This window comes from Bactrocera neohumeralis, chromosome 5 (genome assembly GCF_024586455.1).
Source record: "Bactrocera neohumeralis isolate Rockhampton chromosome 5, APGP_CSIRO_Bneo_wtdbg2-racon-allhic-juicebox.fasta_v2, whole genome shotgun sequence".
NCBI classification, from domain to species: Eukaryota; Metazoa; Arthropoda; class Insecta; order Diptera; family Tephritidae; genus Bactrocera; species Bactrocera neohumeralis.
Genome location: NC_065922.1, coordinates 76,834,608 through 76,853,337, shown reverse-complemented (window position 1 = coordinate 76,853,337; position 18,730 = coordinate 76,834,608). Strand labels below are relative to the sequence as shown.

The following is an 18,730-nucleotide window of genomic DNA, read 5'->3' as shown; positions in this document are numbered from 1 at the left end:
TTTTTAATTGCTTACTGTTTCCCATAAACATTGCTGCTCATCATGCATCCCATTGCGCTTGGCCCAGGAGCGCGCTATCGAAACAGATCAAACACAGCAGTGCGCATTTCAATACCTCAATTAAATATAATTTTTAATTACTTTTTAATATCATTTAGTAATTCCTTCGAATTTATAGACTTTAAAAGCCATTTTATTGCCAACACATATAGAGTATTCGCTTGTGTGAGTGTGTTTATTTGGTACTCTCTTCTACCGCTGGACCCATCACGTCTTCAACTGCCCACAATCAAATTACTCATTTTTTATTTGGGTTCATTTATTTAATATCTCGCTTATTCTTTGACGTCAACAAGGTTTTCTTCTTTTTTCGACCAATTTTATATTATTTTCGCTTTTTTTATGTTCACTCGGCTAAAAGTTATTTTTAGTTAAGGCACACAGAGTTGTTGGACCAAAACGCCCAGACGCTTGTGTGACTTCAGGCGACAATTTACTGGACTCACGAACATATGTACTCGCAATTTATTTGTGTAGGTATGTAGGAGTATGTACAGATTCCAATAACAGCCACTTGGGCGGCATTATTTTCATAAAAACCGATTTCCAATTTTCCCAAAAAGAACGTTTGTATAAACTGTGTACCGATTTCAATAATATATATATGTATATATGTGTGTATGTATCTATTTTGTTGCCATGTACGAATATTTTGCTCAAAAAATTTTGCGTACCTTCGCTCACAACACTGCGTTCGGTTTTTTTGGCGAAAAAAATAAACGCTGAAAACACGGAGAAACGAAAGAAAGCAAAAAATAATGCAATTACAAAGTTATATGTACATTCATACATACAGTGTGTATACAAGCACTTCGATCTCTCATTAAAGGCACATTGAACATTGCCGACAATAGACAAGGCCAAATGTGCCAAAACGTCATATTTCCCTGTACTTGGCTGTGCTCAGTCGTTGCAATTCGGAAAAGTGCCAGCGAACACCAGACAAAAGAGTAGGATAACGAGTGCGTTGGAGTGAGAAGTAGTGCGCCGGCCTAAGCACGTTCGTCGTACAGCTGATCGTAAGTCAGACGACACGCGGTCATGTGGACAGGGACGCGCCGAATATTAATGCCGCGTCTGTGTTTTTTATTGTACGATTTCCAATTTTGTTTTGCTTCCATTTTTTTTTGTTTTTTTTTTTCTCAAAACTGTGTTTTATTTTATACTTTTTTGTGTTTGCTTTTTATGTTTTTTTTTTGCGAAAGAATTTGTTATGTTCTGTTCTAAACTCTGTGCGCACATGAGTATATTTTTAAATCGTCAAACAGCCGCCAAAACAGCAGGAATATATGTATACTTATATATATTTATAAGTATGTGTATATACATATATAATATTTTCATAAGTTTTGTGTTGAAAGCATAAAAAACACGCTAGTTTTTAGTGATTTTGGAAAATGAAAAAAAGGCTTGTTTTTTTTGGAGGTTTTCAAACTTTTCCGTGCCTTTAGTGCTTTTGCAAAAATACATTTCAACAATATCTAACCATCTTGAAAATCTTAAAAAAGAGCAGTATATTTAATCACTAAATTCTTAACACTTAACTCACACCAAAATATTGAAATTCTGGCTTTTTTCCTTCGATTTATACACACTGCAAATTAGGCTCATCGCTATCTCGATTCTGATCAAAATACCTATTTCTAAATATCCATTATACATATATTTAAACCCTAAAGAGGATATTTTAAGTTAATACTAAGTTTGTCACCATGTTTGTAACACACAAAAGGAAACGTCGGAAACCCTATACCATAAAGTAAATACCAGGTTGTTCAATAAGTTTTGTCGTCTCATAAGAAAAACACAATTTTATGATTCAAAATACACTTTATTACTCAGTATAATCTCCCTTAACATTAATACACTTGCTCCAACGATCCTCCAATCTGTGGATCCCATCCCTGAAGTGAGAATCCGAAAGTTTGCACGCTTCATTTGATTAAAAACGCCACGCATAATTTTTTTGAGTTCTGGAGACAAATGGAAGTCGCTAGGGGCCAAATGATGTTCCAACAATTCGAACTTTCATTCATGGAATTTAGCCTTTGTAAAAATGCTTTGTGACACGATGCTTTGTCCTGATGAAAAAGGATTTTTTTTGCTGCAAACCAGAACAAATAGATATGTGCATATGTATGTATAAGAGCTAATTGGATTTAATTGTGTCAGTCTGTCGGTCAGTCTATATATACGCGAACTAAACACTCGTTTTTTGAGATATCAATCTGAAACTTTGGCTCCGTCCTTTTCCCACCAGGAAGCTATACATTTCTCGGAATGGCAAATATCGGACCACTTTAGCATATAGTTGCTATACAAACTGTACGATCGGAATCAAGTCTTTGTATGGAAAAATTTCCGATTTCACGAGATATCTTCACGATAACAATAACAATTTGGCATGGTTTATTGGGTGTGCCATTGATGTCGTCCTCTGAAGAAATTGTTCGGATTGATCGTATCACTATAGCATATACATAGCTGCCTTACAAACTGACCGATCACAGTTGTTGTATGGAGTCTTTTTATAACAGTTCACGCATGCTTTTTGCATGTAAATCCGTCTGGGGCTTGTCAGCACTCTTTTCTAGTTTAACATCACAGGAAATTTATAAGCATTTGCAATTCGCATTTCATGCGTCAATTTTAAAACTACATACATACATATGTATGTATCAGAATTCTAGCAAGAAATGGCGCTTTTAATACTTTCAATGTCGGTTATTGAGTTCTTCGACCAAAAGTTGTGTTCTTTCTATTAACTTGTTGTTTCTCAAAAATTAGGAATGATTAATATCACTGCGTTTCTTCCACAAAGCACGCCACAGTATTACTCTCAAAAAGCGAATTTCTGAGGTAACGCGCATCCATGACTCAATTGCTCATAATTGCAACTGTAAATAAAGAAATTTTAATCAATTGATTAATTGAAATGTGCGCATAAACAAGCGTGAGTCATAAACATACATATGTACATATATGTATGTACAAATATGTATAAATGATCGACAGCATAAGTCAAATGAAATGATTAACAAAAAATTTAACAAATCCAAATTAGCGAATTTCGCCATAACAAATAAATTGAAGCATCTCTCTCTATTGAGTTTCTTATTTATTTTCTTCAGCTTATGCATATGTATGTATTTGTTTTTTACTCATATTCCCGTTCCGTGTGCCACCAATCACCCCGTCGTTCCTAGAAGGCGTACAGCGGCGCATGATGTATGCGCTAAAAATAAATGTCCATCCAGCATGTGAATGAAAGATATGAATTGGGAACTTTGTGACACGAGAGTCTTCTTAAAAAATCTATGTACATATAATTACATTTTAATGAACAAAACATACATATTTATAGAACTATGTATATATTTATATGTTATTCTCCGATGGTGATTTGAAGATTACTCCTGCTTTGGTTTTCAAGTTCTTGAGTTAGATTCGTTTTTAGTTTGGTTTTAACTAAACAAGACCCAGTCTCATGAGCTACTCAGGAGCGATAAGTAAACCCTCAGCTCTATTCGCATTATTCCATCAGTGTAAAACTTTCATCGGTGTAAATCGAAATTTCCAGAACGAAGCGAGCGAACCTTTGTTGTGCTACACGAACTGATACAACATCGTTTCCGTAAACTTTACAAATTTCATTGGTGGCTTGCGTGGCATTCTTCCCTTTTTTAATACAAAAATGTCAAAATATAGCGAATTTCTTCATTATTTTCAGTCATTTTTGAACAGCTGTAACTTTTTTTCAACTTTCCCGAATTTAATTTTGTTTTGGTTAAATTAAGCCTAAAATCTCACATTTCCAACACTATACGGTAAGACACAATATGATTGGAGATATACGACTGCAACGACATCTATTGACAAAATACGAAAATACTTTTTCGACTACCATATTAGCTTTAGACGATCGTCTTCGGTTATGCACGTGATCAACACCAACACCGCATAGCAGCATATTAGCTTAACCTCCCATTTGCATTGCCTGCTAGCAAGTTATTCACGTTTTCAGGCTAACAAATTGAAATTGTGCTTCTTCTTGCTCACAAATAATTTTATGTAAACAAATATCCACCCCAGAATTAACTGCATACTCGAGGGAAACGTAGAAACAGAAACGTACTCACGGGACTGCAAGTGCAATATTAACAGTCACACAGCAAGAAAAACACAAGCAAATGATAACAATAAAAATTAGTCAAAGTGGCTTTATCTCAAACACACTGGCGGCTGAATGACGTCAGCGCGGGTCCATCTGCGTCGGTAAATGTTTGTGCGTGCATACATACATACAAAAGCGCGTCTGTGTGCTTGTGCATAATATTTTATTTATATTTACTTATTATATTGTATAAAACAATGTTTTTTTCACACACGCGTCCTCAAATTCGCCCACCTCTGTACGTTGTTATTCGGAAGTTTATCAAACTGAAGACAGAAAAGCAAATTGTCACTTTTAATAATGCAAAAACTACATTAATCAAGACTTGATGCCAATGAGTGCGCTGCTGCTGTCGTTTAGTTAATTTCTTTATGATTATTGCTGTACTTAAGACAAAAGACGTCAACGTTGGCGGCAGCAGCGGCTGTGGAAAAATAGGTGGTTTTAAACTTTATCCCATATGCTGCGTAGTTATTTAAATTTTGCTACTAAAATAATTTTTTTTTAATTTTTTATTATTTTTACTGCACTTTGTATGTAAGAACGTTTACTTCTTTGTACTTTTTTATTTTGTATGATGTATCTGCGCTGTTTTCTGCTAAGATATTACACTTACTTGATATTTTGATTATTTTTTGCCGTCATTCACGTTTTAAATCGGTTTATGATGTGTACTTTAGCTACCGTTGCTACACGTTTTACTTCTCGTGATATCTAAATACTACCGCTTATTCGTATTTCTGAACTCTCGTTGCGTCAAAGTCACAAAGCGGCAAAAAATCATATTTGTGCTGATTTGGCAAATTATGAAATCATTATTTATAATTTGGATGAAAAGAGTTGTTAAAATATTGACTAAACAACAAATGTAATATACAAATAAAATAAACTAACCACTATACACTACATACATACATATATATCAACCGAAGTATATACATAGATACTTGTATGTCATTATTTAATAATTTCTTTACTATAATAGGTTTCTATATGTGTTTATATATATTATATGTTCTTACTATAATCGTAACGTTGCTTATGTTTAACCAAAAAATCCGCGCCGTCAATGAACTTCAATTACATTTCATCTGCTCGCAAGATATAACTTTTTTTCATTATTTGTGAACCCATAAATTTCAAGTACATTTCAATTAAAGAAAGAAAAAACGTTCGTTGCCAATAATAATAATGCATATATGTATATATTAAATGTACATTAATCGCGGACTATTTTTTTTTTTTTTCTATAAAATCGCGTATGAGGAAATGTTCTACGGTTCAACAACTCTGCCAGGGGAATATGAGTCTAAAATCGGTTTCGTGCCAGCGATTTGTATGGCGAAGTTTCCCACTGCAGTCGGGTCTAAGCAACCGAAACAGACCCGGATTTTTATCAAATTAGAAACTGTCAACTCGGCACTATTCTTCAAAATTACTTCACTGATGTTTTCTACCTCAAAAAAAACAAGTCGAAGTTTAAAAAATCTAAATAATCGGTTGTATGAAATATGTGTGTGAAAGAATGGTCCGATCTGGGCCTTTCCGACAAATCATGACATTTCATTCGGATATCTCAAAAACTGACGAACAAATGTTTATGATCCCTAAAAAACTTCGCCTTAAAAATCGCTGGCTCGAAACCGTTTTTAGACCAGTAGTCACTTAGACAAAGTTTTTCAGAATGATCCATAGGACATTTCTCGCTTACGTGATTTTCCGTTTTTTGACTCGCTGTAAATCAACACGCTTTAATGTACATACATACCTACAAGTATGTACTATGTTTACACACTCGTAAATATTTATAAATGTTTCGGTGTTTGTTGTTGTTATTTACTGTCAGCAAGGTAACTTTTGTAATAAAAGAAATTCATTTCATTTCATTGCATTGCATTACATTTGTGTGTTTGTAAGCGTTGACAATGAATTAATCTAAAGACGACTTAATAACTTTGCTTCTGACATTCTGACAGCGCTAGCACACAAACAAACACACATTCAGGTGTGTACATCATACCTAGAACTATGCATAAATATTTGTCTTTGCACGCGAATAAGCTTTAAAAATGAAGAAGTGCAAAACATTATCTTGCTGTTATTTAAAAAATAAGCGGAAATGGGTTATGTCAATAATTGAAAATGAAGGATACATCTCGCGAAAAAATTAAGCAAAAGTCAGTCAAATGCCAATTTTGTCAGTGTTTTAGTGAATGATGCAAATCTTTGGTATTTTTTGGCTATAAATAGACATTATATTGGATAGTCGAAAAAGTATTTTCGTATTTCTAATCATTCAACTTATTATTTTTTTTAATAATAAAGAAAAAAACACATATGTACCATTTTGGTCGACCACTTTTTGCCATTTTTTCGCTAGAGACATTATTCTATCAGTTTAAAATTTTCATCAGTGTAAATGAAAATTTCGAAATTTCCACGACCTGATACAGCATCGTCTCCGTAAACTTCACAAATTTCATAGGTGGCTTGCGTAGCATTCTTCCCTTTTTTATACAAAACTTTCAAAATATATCGAATTTCTTCATTATTTTCACTCATTTTTGAACAGCTGTAACTTTTTTTGAACTTCCCCAAATTTAACTTTTTTTGGTTAAATGAAGCTTAAAATCTCACATTTCCAACACTATACGGTATGACACAATATGATTGGAGATATACGATTGCAACGACATCTATTGACAAAATACGAAAAGACTTTTTCAACTACCATACTACCCTGTTCAGGGCATACAAATATTCAGGCCCTAAACATAAAAAGCTCACCTTTATGCACAGCTATGCGGAAAATACCACAAACACAATCAATATATTTGGAATCACTTTGGCAGTAGCCACTGTGACAGTATTATTGATTTCCTCATTTCCTTTCTGCTTCTGAATACAGATTTGGGTAAACAAGAGCAAACAAGTCGTTTCTATTTTTAGCTGACAATAAATTGAAAATATTTAAGTGCGATCAAAGCTTCGGCATGTATGTAGCTTACCTTGCCAGCCTACATGCACACACACACCCAAACGCACAGTGTAATTAAAATAAATAATTTGCATAAAATTCCAAAAACACCGTTTCCGGTATTTCGTCCATCACAATCGATCGCTGCGAAGAATTTAATGAAAGTCCATTTAAACCCCAAATGCGCAATTTTCTTGCACCCCGCAGCAAGCCCTAACAAATTTAAATGATTAAAAGCCACTTTTAGTGCCCATGAGTGCGGTTAAAGCGCGTAAATGCAAATTTTGGAAAACAATTTTAATTACGAAAATTCCACTTAACTCTTTCTTTTTTCACTTTGCTATTTCGCACAAGGAAAAGTGCTTTTTTAATTATGCGTGCGCAAGTTTTTGCTTGAAAGGCAATATTTTGCTGCTAAGCAACAATAACCATAAAATTCTTGAGATATCTGCGCGTAATTATTCACCGCGTGAGGCTATTGTAAACATTTCTATTTAAATGTGCAACTAAATATACGAATGATAATGGCTAAATCGCTAAAAACTTTAGCTAAAAGTAGCACTGAAATGCCTGGACGCCAGCGGCTAGTCCGGCTTAATTATCAACGGCGCGCGGGCAGCTTCAAGCAACAACAACAGCCAAGAAACGTGGAAAGTAGAAAGCACAACAGGACGCCCTAAATCACTGGCAGATATCAAAGCCACTGCAAATATGTTCTAAAAGCACACACACACACATACATGTACATATATATCTTCATATGTGTGCTGAATAAAAAAGTTAACAGCGGGCAAAAATATTAAACAAAATATTCAAATGTACTACACATTACCGTTGAGTAGCCATAAAATTGTTAAACAATTGTATCAGTGTGTGTGTGTGTGTGTGTGTGTGTGTTTTGATTTTGCAATAAAATTTATAATGCTAAATTACGTAGGTAGCTAATATCTACAGTCTTAATCGGTATTATCTGCAAATGATATGCACTCGTCTAAGCTAAACATACATACATACATATACATATACATAAATTTGTGTGTCTGTTTAATATTTGTTTCGTATTTTCTGGAAAATCGGTGTTGTTACAATGGCAGATTCCAAAACAAAAAAATAATATTTGCTTAACTAATTCAGATTAACTTAAATAGTCGGAATATACACAAAACAAGTAAAAACTTTAACTTCGGCTACACAGAAGCTATAATACCCTTCAGAGCTGCTTTTCTTATAGCGTAAAAAAGAGCTTATCTTGTTATTGTTATTATTGTAGGAGCAAAAAATATTCCTGAAGAAAAAGAGTTTGGAGGAATGCTGTCGGATTGGCAATTCTTTACCGTAAAAAAATCCGGCTCCGTTCCGGATACGTAAACCCGACTGTTATGGGAACGGAAGAGCTTTGTCTCGTTTTTGTTCGGTCAGTTTAATGGCAGCTGTACACTATTGTTCGGAGCTTGTGGCGTTGTGTCAAATTAAAAAGCTTTGCATAGAAGGGCTTGATTTTGATCGATCAGTTTTTAAGGCAGCAATTTGCTATAATTGTCCAATATCGGTGGTTCTGACAAATGTGCGGGTTCCTGAACAGAAAATGACGTCTGAAAATTATCAAAACGATATTTCGTTTTGACAGACGGACAAACATCCAAACAAACAGATAAATAGAAAGACATGGCCGATATAGCAGGTCGTCATTTGATCACTATACATATATACATACATATGTATGTATGTATATCATATATGGTAGTTTATAGGGCCTCCGACGTTTTCTGCTGGGTGTAACAAATTTCGTGGCAAAGTAATTACCCTGTTAAGGGTATAAAAATATTTTCATTTTTTGTTTACTTAAAGCTATTACAAGTAAATTACGCTTAATCCTCAACTAGTTAAAATATTAGTTCGGGAAAGTCAAATTCTAACCAAAGTAAAATTCTTAAGGGGGGTAAATGTAGACAAAAAAAATTATGAAAATATAGTCACTTAAAAAAAAAAGTCGTGTTAATTTTGTTATTAGCTCAAAAATCTCTAAAAGCTTTACTAGTTTTATTAAAACGCAACTAGTAGCAAACTAGTCCAAAAAGGACTGGTATGACAATGAGATAAAAATTAACATTTCAAAAGTTATACCGAAAGAGAAAGTTCACAAAAATAAATTTTAACCATAAAAATATTTTTTCGAAGCACATAACACCAATTTTCAACTAAAAATCAAGTTTATTTTAATTTTAATAGCTTCTTCTTTCTTTCTTGGTTATTAACCAGAGCTATCATGCCAATCACATACTTATGAACTAGTCAATATGTAACTATACTGTAATCACTGCTAAATCGCATTAAATAGTTAAGCGATTGTTCTCTGCAGTTAATTATTTCGCCTGTAGACCTACATACATACATATGTACATACAGACATCCACACCACCGTCCTCTTCCCTCCACTAACATCTACTTCAATGTTGTTTGCTTAATTTTTTGTTGTTGCGTATTTTTTTGCTTTATTAATTTGCGTCTAGTGATAAGCATCACTTACAGCTTCTGTGGATTGACTTATCAGTAGCGCAGCAATAACAACAACGCGCAACGCCAGATTAATCATACATCACTGCCAACAGATGTGCACACACATACATACCCAGATAGCTAGCTAGATGATCCTATCTCCAACTAGCTAGGTGTCGTATGAGAATTTTCGAAATATAAGTCGGCATTGCCATAGTTCAGCACTCATTGTCAAACGGTTTTTAGAGCCGTTAAGAGCTCATTAACCCTTCTACTACCAAAAAATTTACTTTCACATCACCTGTGACTGGATAGTGTTTATATCAGCTTGGAGTTTTGCGGCAGCATTTCAGCATTAACTATTTCGTGGGTTTGCGAAAGTGACGATCAACAAGAACAACAGTGAACAGCAACATTACAAAAACAATTAACGGTTAGTAAGCGAAGATTTTGAGTTATTTTTATCCTGTGTCGTGTAAACGGCGTTAAAAAGCACAGAAATTGCAAGAATGTTTCACAGTTTGGCTGGATATATTTAACTCCTTTGGCTTAAGGCTAAAAAGGAATAGTGATACATAAAAATAAAATAAAATTTACATATCAAGAAATGAAATATGTACTTCATGTGACCGCGCAAGTTCCTTAAAAATCAGCTCGGTGAAGTTGTGATTTAAGCATTAAATACTATATAATAATACCGGTTGTAAAAAGGTCATGAATTATATTAAATTACGCGCAGTTTCTCTTTTTTATGTTATTAAATTTTAAATTTTTTTAAAATTTTATTCCATCAGAAAGTAAAGTTTTCAACAAAATAAAACTGCCGATTTAAAAAAAACAGCTATTTTGACGTGAGAATTTATTTGAAAATGTTTCAAAAATGTATTACTTGCTTAGAAAATAACAAATATTTGATTAAATTTTATTTTTAATTTTTTTTTAATTTTTTTTTAAATTTTATTTTCAAACTTCACCATCAGAAACTTGAGATTTGAGCAAACGAAAACTGACTACAAAAAGAAGTCAGTTATTTTAATCTTAAAATTTTAGATCGAAAACTAGGAGTAAACACCACAAATTTGGTTATTTGATTTTTTATATACATTTTGAGGTTATGTGTGAAAAAGTATAAACTCAAAGGATGTATAGCTTTTCATTACCTACTACTTTCGCATATTTGCATACATGTACATACATATATGTATTCATATATTATTATTTATTCAACATCATCGCACTCAAAACTGAAGGTGGCTTCTTGGCTTCTTTCGTTTTTCACATGTTTCTGCACATGCAAATTTTAATGTACTTGTATATAAGTGTACATGCATACATATGTACATATATGTATAAAAGTGGGGGAAAATAAAACTCACCGCCGACCACCCTGACATTTACCTTGTTAATCAATTTTGGCAAATATCACCTCGAGCACATCACTGTGCCAACAATAGAGCCAACAAGTACGGAATTGCCGGCCAAGCGAAGAACGGAATGTGCCAGCATGAGTAAGCGCAGAACTTCCAAAAAATAACTTCGCGCTAAGTGACGCTAATGCATTGCAAATACAGCCTGCTTACACGCACATGTACTCACACACATACATATATATGTAAGTGTGTAATATTACATTTCAAATTCACTAAAACACGCCTTTTTTAATAATTTAACATAAATACTGTTTAATTGTTCGGTGCAAACAAGAAATTACGACATTTTAATTGCACCGCGTGATGACATTTCACGCACACACACGCGCACGCGCATGCACTTTCTTTCGCATGTGTTTACAGCGCTGCCCAAGAATATAATAATTACACGCAGCACATTAAGCGTTGTTTTGCAACTGCATTTAACATTTTTTAAGTGCTTCGATTGTTTGTATGCTAATTTGGTGCGAAAACTTTTCCATTTGCATTATTAATTATTTTATCACTCCTGTGTGTGTATGTGTGTTGAAAAATTTTTTTGGTAGCTGTGAAAGAGGCGTGGTGGCGGTTGAGAATGCGCACTTGCATTTTAAGAAGTGCATGGAAACGGAAATAATATGCATTTAAATTTGGCACAACCACACGTGCACACATATATGCATTTGTTTGTGTATGTATATATTTGGAAAGTAATAAACATTAATATTTAATTCTTATGCAGCATGCAAGTGAGGAGTTTAACGATTTGCAGAGTTTTAAGGTCAATAGCGAATGATTTTTCGTAACACAACTGCTGCATAATATTGTGTAATGAGCAGCGGTACTTTTTGTACCCTGAGCGAGGCATTCTTCACATATCGATCTGATTTTTTTCTCCCCAAAAAACTACTAATTTGTTATAACCGCCGAAAGCGGACCTCTAGCATATATGTAGTTGCCATACAAACTGACCGAACAAAACAAGATAAAGTTCTGTTTATACCCTTTTATGCCATAAGAAATGCACCTTTAAAGTGTAGCTTCATTGCAGCCGAAATTGAAGGTTTTTCTTGTTTTTAATTATTTTATGTATTCAATTTAGTTGAGGCACATGCCAAAGAGCTTTTAACGAAAGGAAACAAAAATATCGGTTATGTTTAATAAAAAGTACAAACAAAACATAAATGTTATAAAATTTCAAAAAGAAACATACATACGTGTGTGTATATTAGTTTTCGAATTTATGCACACTCATTCAAAACCCGAAGTTATTGTTTGTTTATTTTTATTAAGTTAGCGCTGGAGACCGTCCAGGAAATTTGCATAATATTCGGCTTTCAATATTTAGCTCTCAATATTATGCGAATTTCGTGGGTCTTAAGCAACATTTGCTTCTTTTTTTATATTTATTCTCGAATTTTGAGCGCATCTGCAATCTCAATTTGATTTGGTCAGCAATATGCAAATATTGAAACGAAACGTGGTAGCCAAATTCTTAAACAATTGCAAGTTCTTGTACACAGTTTCGCAGTTTGTATTCTATGGATACAGTTATCGCGCTGCCAGTAAATATTATCATAAAAAACCGGCTCATTTTAGCAAAATAAAAATTTTTTTAATAAAAAAACAAAAAAAAAAAAATAAAAGTAGAAATAAAAAGTTTACTCAAACAGAAATAACCAAAAGTTTGAGATTTTTGTTGCTTTTTGTGCTGGTGTTTTCGAATTTAGTTGTAAAAAATAGATACATATGTACATATATTAAGAGGGGTAAAGTTTTTAGGTAAAAGAATACTTTTTTTGCGAATTTATTTCTTAAATCCGGATTGAGTAATTTTATTTATTTATCGATTGCTAAGTCATTTAAGTGCTTAAATTCTGAAAATTTGCGAGAAAAATCAAAATTATAAAAATATAAACACTTATAACCCAGCCCTCCAAGTAAAAGCCCTCATTACCCAGCCCTCCAGCCCTTAAAAATAAACGAATTTAAAAAGAATATTCGCGTAAAGTCATTTATTTACTCAACAACAAAATGTAAACCTTGTGATTTAACATGTTTGCGTACGTGAAGTTGCAAAGCAGCGCACTGCAATACACCTGTTGCTATTTTTACACGCTGACAGGGACAAATATTTAGTGTTTTGCAAGTCATGGAAAGGCACCCAACAGGCGCGTACATATGTACATACATATGCAAATAATACATACATACAAAGTTTTCAGTAAAAAATTCTGTAATTAATAATGTAAATAAAAATAAGAGCTGTGTACTTATTACTGCATAACTGGATTTTAGGGTGGTGCTGGGGATTCCGTGCATGAGCTTAAACTCTGACTGACATTGTAAAAGAGCGTATGTAGATAGCGTTCAAAAGTATGTACTTACAAATAAATACTTTTGTATTAAAAATAATTCGGCTGAAACAAAAATTTTACAACATAATAATAATAAATCGAAAAATAATTGTCGTCAAAATTTTTCAAAAAACAATTTACACATTTTTTTTTTTAATCTTTACAAATTTTTAGTTTTCTTTTTTTAATTTTTCCATATTTTCAAAATTTTTTCTTAAATCATTACATATCCGAAACCATTAATTAACTAGATTTGCCGCAGCAAACTTAACAAAACAAAATTTCTTGAATCATTACTGGAATAAAAGCAGTTGGCCTGAAAAGTTTGCTCATACGCCGTGTAGTCTATGTAATGTCACCGAATCGCCGAACCAAATCGACCTGCGTGACCGCATTTTAGTTACTAAAAAGGATTTTCAGGGTCTAAAAAATTAAACAACACGCTGCATTTATTTATCTAGGTAGTAATTCAGTTCAAAATTTCAAATATTTAATTTGTAAAATAAAAATAACTACATTTTCACCACCACAGTGTCCAAGAGCTGTCAACTTGGCAGGTTTACCAGCTGCATTTGCCCCTTAACTTGCGTAAGCAGTATAAATATAAAATTATATTGAATAAAGCATAATTTCCTTTAATTAAATCTCACATTAATTTTGCATATCAAAATAATTAAATGCGTGTATTTACATACATATGTATGCATGTCAGTCTGTGTCACAGCAAATTTTGTCAACTTCACAAAATTTATGCGAGCAATTAATTCATTAACAACATTTCCGCGAGTCGTAAACAATGCAAGTAAAAGAAAGAAAGGCGTGAATTTGTAAAGTCTTATAAACAAAATGATGCAATTTGCAGTTGTTCAAGCATATTAATTTCAGTAATTGATTTTGCATACATAATTTTACATAAATTATTTATCATTGTTGTTTATTGCCATTGTTTTATTATTATTTTTAATTATGTTTATCATTATTTTGCATACTTACTTTTACATAAATTACTTATTGTTATTGTTTTGCTATATATTTATTATTATTGTTTACAACGCCATACAAAAACTATTTTCCATGCAATATTAACATAAAGGGTTCTATTCAAGTATAAATAAAAATAATTGTGGTTTAGACTGTAGACTTTAGACTTTATACCAAAACGTTATACAAAATAATTCATGCATTGAAATTAAGCAAAACAATAATGTCAAGCTTTCGTAAACTGTCTGAATTTGACAGTCAGCCATCGCATTTCCAATATTTACATGCAGTTCGGTCAAGCGATAACGGCAAAAGCGCGGATGGTTGCTGGATTGCTTGACCATTTGTTTGCATTGCGCCATTGTGTGGCACTGAAGCAGAGCAGCATGTCGTACAATAGCCAAAAAATCAATAAAACTAAAGCAAGCGTAGCAAAATAATATAATTATTATATAATAATGTAATAATAGCACTAATTTTAGTACAAAATTATTATAGAAAATCATAAAGCGCAAATATTATCCAATTGATTTAGGCACATGCTTGAAACTTTTAATCAATAATTAGTATGTGGGTTGGGCGCATTAAATTGACTGTGACGCAAAAAGCAATCAGCAGCAAGAGCGCGAGTAATGGTGTGCCATAATTAATTTTTTAGCAACGCAGTCTGCTTGTAAAGACTTAAATACGCTTTAATTTGAAAAAAAAACACTAAATGTGACACACAATTTTTAAAATGCGCCAATTTTTTGCAGGAAGACCAGTGCTAAAGGCACTAGAAAATAGTAAAATGTGATAAAAACCAAACGGCATAAAGCTGAAATAACAAAAATGAAAGTGAAAATAATAAACGTGGGATCTAGGGTCGGGAAGCGGAAGTTAAGGAGGGGTGGTAGAAAAGTCCTTTCATATTTTGTCAATATGGTACATACATATGTATGTATTTGTTAATATAAATAAAAAGAATAATAAGTTAAAGTTTAATTAGAAATACGAAAAGACTTTTTCGACTACCTAATATATTTTACAAAAAATTTTTGTTATAAATTTTGCGGTAAATTAACCGTTTAAGTTCTAAATACATTGTATTTTTATATAAAATATTTATTTTTTCACTTTCTTTTCGCTTAATAACGAAAAAGCACACTAATTGTCAAACGAAAACTTTTCGTAAATTCAGAAATTTGATTTTTTACTTATTTTTTACATTTTAACTGCATAAACGCCCTGGCTGGGAGACAGAAATCAAAGTAACGCCTACAAAAATCCAACACAAGTCGAAACGTAATTCACCTTGCTCTATTTATGGTTTCTCATTTTTTATTCCATCCAAACAAGTGTTATTATTTTGCTCACTAGTAGTAGCCATTAATGCGCAGCTACATATTGCAAGCAGAACACTACATTATTAAAAGCTATCGACAGCAGCTTTATTTATTTTATGCAGATTATGTTGTAATAGCTGCTTAGTTTGTTTACCTCTAAAATTATAATTTATTTAAAGTACACAGTTGTTTTTAATGCAACACTTTAGCGCTTGCTTAGTGCGCCAAGCGTGGCCGCGCACTTTTCCGCAATTGATTTGCACACAATGTGGGCGAAACATTACTACGGCAGCAGCTTTAGCATGCAATTTAAGGATGTCTATTCTAAATTACGAAGTTATTTCGCACAAAAAGTAGAAAAAATATTGAAATGAACAATATTTTAGAGTTTAGAGTTCTAAAAATACCTTTAGCAAATCCGTTAGCCCTATAGAAGTGCATATATGTATGTTATACAAATTGTTATTTGTTTTTGAAAAACAGTTACATTACTAATAATAATATGCTGAACATAAATGTCAAACACATATGCATGTCCAAACCGATAGCTCTCAAAAAACACCCTCTGCATGTACATATTTGTTATACAACAATGTAATTTCGTTATTATCAAGTACTTTAATTACTACAAATTAGTGCATAAAATTACTATATTACAATTTCATTAATATTTCACACAAAATCAATTTCTGGCATGTGTAGCACTCTGTGAGCTTATCGTCATAACCTATGTCACTTGCATTGACATTCACCAGTGTTTATTTTAAGCTTCAACTATTCATTAATTGCTGGCAAATGTGCAATCACTTTTTTGTGCGCTTATTAGAGCCGTTTTTTTTTGTCGCTTCCCGATCATCAGCGCACGTGCTACACTGCCATTTGTCGCTTCCTCGGCACAGCACAATCTTGCATTACTTCTTACCTAATCTACATGGTATCTGTCCCCTCCCCGGCATGTGGGTTCTTTTTCTCAAACACACACATAAGAAAATTGCAATAAGCGCTGCTCCAAATACAAGCTGTCCGTCTAGTTGGAGCTTTTATACGCTAAGCGACGCGGCCGCGCTGCAGTTTAACGCCTTCGTGCGCTTACAGTGTTCTAAAGCCAGCTTCGGTACAGTTTGGCATTTGTTATTGTTTGCAATTCTTATTGTTTTTGATCACACTTTGTTTGCTCAATTAACCGATCCGCAATTAATTAATAAACGCTCAGCAGCATCTTCGCCCACCCTCCATCCTGTCGAACGCTCGCTCAGCACTCGCCAAACACTCGCGCTACATCGCTGTTGAAATTTCCATTTCGTTTCGGCGCCACGATCCGTCTCGAGTGTCAGGCCGATTGCTTATTGCTCAGTGGGCGCATGTGCGTGTGTGTATGTGTGAGCTGAAAAAGTAACTGTGCTTTGGCACCACAAATGTTTCAATTGCCGTCGCTCCCCATACACACACACACACACACTCAGCGGTACAGGCACACTCTCGTCCAGCGTACACAGCGTGAGATTCGGTCAGCCGCCGTCCAAACACGCATCGCACTTGTTTCGCCGCTAATATTTAAGCAACTGTCGCCGATCCGAGTGAAGTATAGCGCTTTCGACGCGTATCAACGCAACATCACAAGCGCCCACAGCAGCGGTCGATCGGTCAACTTAATTCGGTACGTCAAAAAAGTCAAATAAGCAAAACCAAAGAATAAGAAAAATAAAAATTTAAGAAAGAAAAAAACAGAGTTTCTCCACGGCGTTCTTTGCATTTGCAGTTATTAGCGAATTGTTATAAAATCTCTGCGCGCACCGACAATTTGGTGCTCGAACGCGACTTGGTAGTAGCAAAAACATAAGCGTTTGCATTGTAAAGCGAAAATATCAAGAGGAGCACAATAAAAGTTTCGTATCAAAGGCCTTTTCAAATAGCTCGGCTCGAATGCGCGTGCGTCTTGCAATAGCTGGTTTAGTGTTGTGTGTGTAAAGTGTTTGAAAACTTCATGTTTTCGTCAAGCAAATACCACAGTAGCAATTATAACAACAACAAAGTGCAATTGTATTGTGATTTTACAAAGACTACACGTAGGACTAAGAAATATAAAAATTCGTTCACATAACGATAGCTTTTCACATTTCGTTCGACAACCAGCGAAAGTGTTCTTGGTAAAATCCAAAACAAAAATTTAACAAAGTTACAATTAGACTTTATTTTATTGAAATAAAATACAACAAATAATCGCAATAAAGTGCCTTTGCCTACAAATTGAAGGAGCGGCAGATAAGCGTCATAATAATTTCAATAAACAAGCGCATACCGAAGGTAATTGATGGAAATCACTCACAAACGTGCATAAATTTGAAATTATTTATCAAATAATCACAACCGAAACGTGACAAATGAATTGCAGAGCGCAGCAGTTCTATTAACCAAAGTTGAATATTACAAAGTGGCGGGCGGGTGTGCTGTAGTAGAAAATATAGTGTAAATTTTTATAGAAATCAACAATTTTGTCTCCAATTTTATTTAAAAATTTAATGTCTCTGTCGCGTTTAGTTTTTGATTTAACGCGCTTTTAGTAGTTTTTAACAGTACCGTTATATGGGGAGTGAGCGGGGTTATGGTCCGATTTCAGCCATTTTCACACTGTCGGTAAAAGTTCGTATATGATTGTTGTAGCTTAAGTGGTTTAGGAGATATGTACATTAAACTCGTTAGAGAGCAGTGCCACGCCCACTTTTTCAAACATTTTTGCCCACAAGTGCCTCTTGCTACTGCGATCCGCTGTGCCAAATTACAGTTTCATATCTTAATTTAGTGCTTAGTTATGACACTTTATGTGCTTTCGATTAATGGCGATTTGTGGGCGTGGTAGTGGTCCGATTACGCCCATCTACGAACTCGAATTTTTTTTTGCACTAAGCAACCCACATACTAAGTTTCATCGAGATATCTCAATTTTTACTCAA

General features: G+C 33.8%; 1 protein-coding gene and 1 long non-coding RNA gene across 5 annotated transcripts in view; one reads left to right on the top strand and one right to left on the bottom strand.

Moving 5' to 3' along the window:
* The window catches only part of LOC126760780 (synaptic vesicle glycoprotein 2B), a 36,580-nt gene that overhangs the window by 7,052 nt on the left and 10,798 nt on the right, over nt 1-18,730 (top strand). The window contains exon 1 of one of the 4 annotated variants that reach the window (XM_050476675.1): nt 9,925-10,140. The exons of 1 other annotated variant lie outside the window; for it this stretch is intronic. The gene's annotated coding sequence lies outside the window, so the exon portion shown is untranslated. 2 more of the 4 variants (XM_050476678.1, XM_050476677.1) reach the window with 2 other exon arrangements.
* Nucleotides 1,871-5,367, bottom strand: LOC126760781 (uncharacterized). The gene is made up of 2 exons (XR_007667251.1): nt 5,257-5,367; nt 1,871-2,957 (listed from the first exon to the last, which is right to left on the bottom strand). It is a non-coding gene; the product is annotated as an uncharacterized LOC126760781 (long non-coding RNA).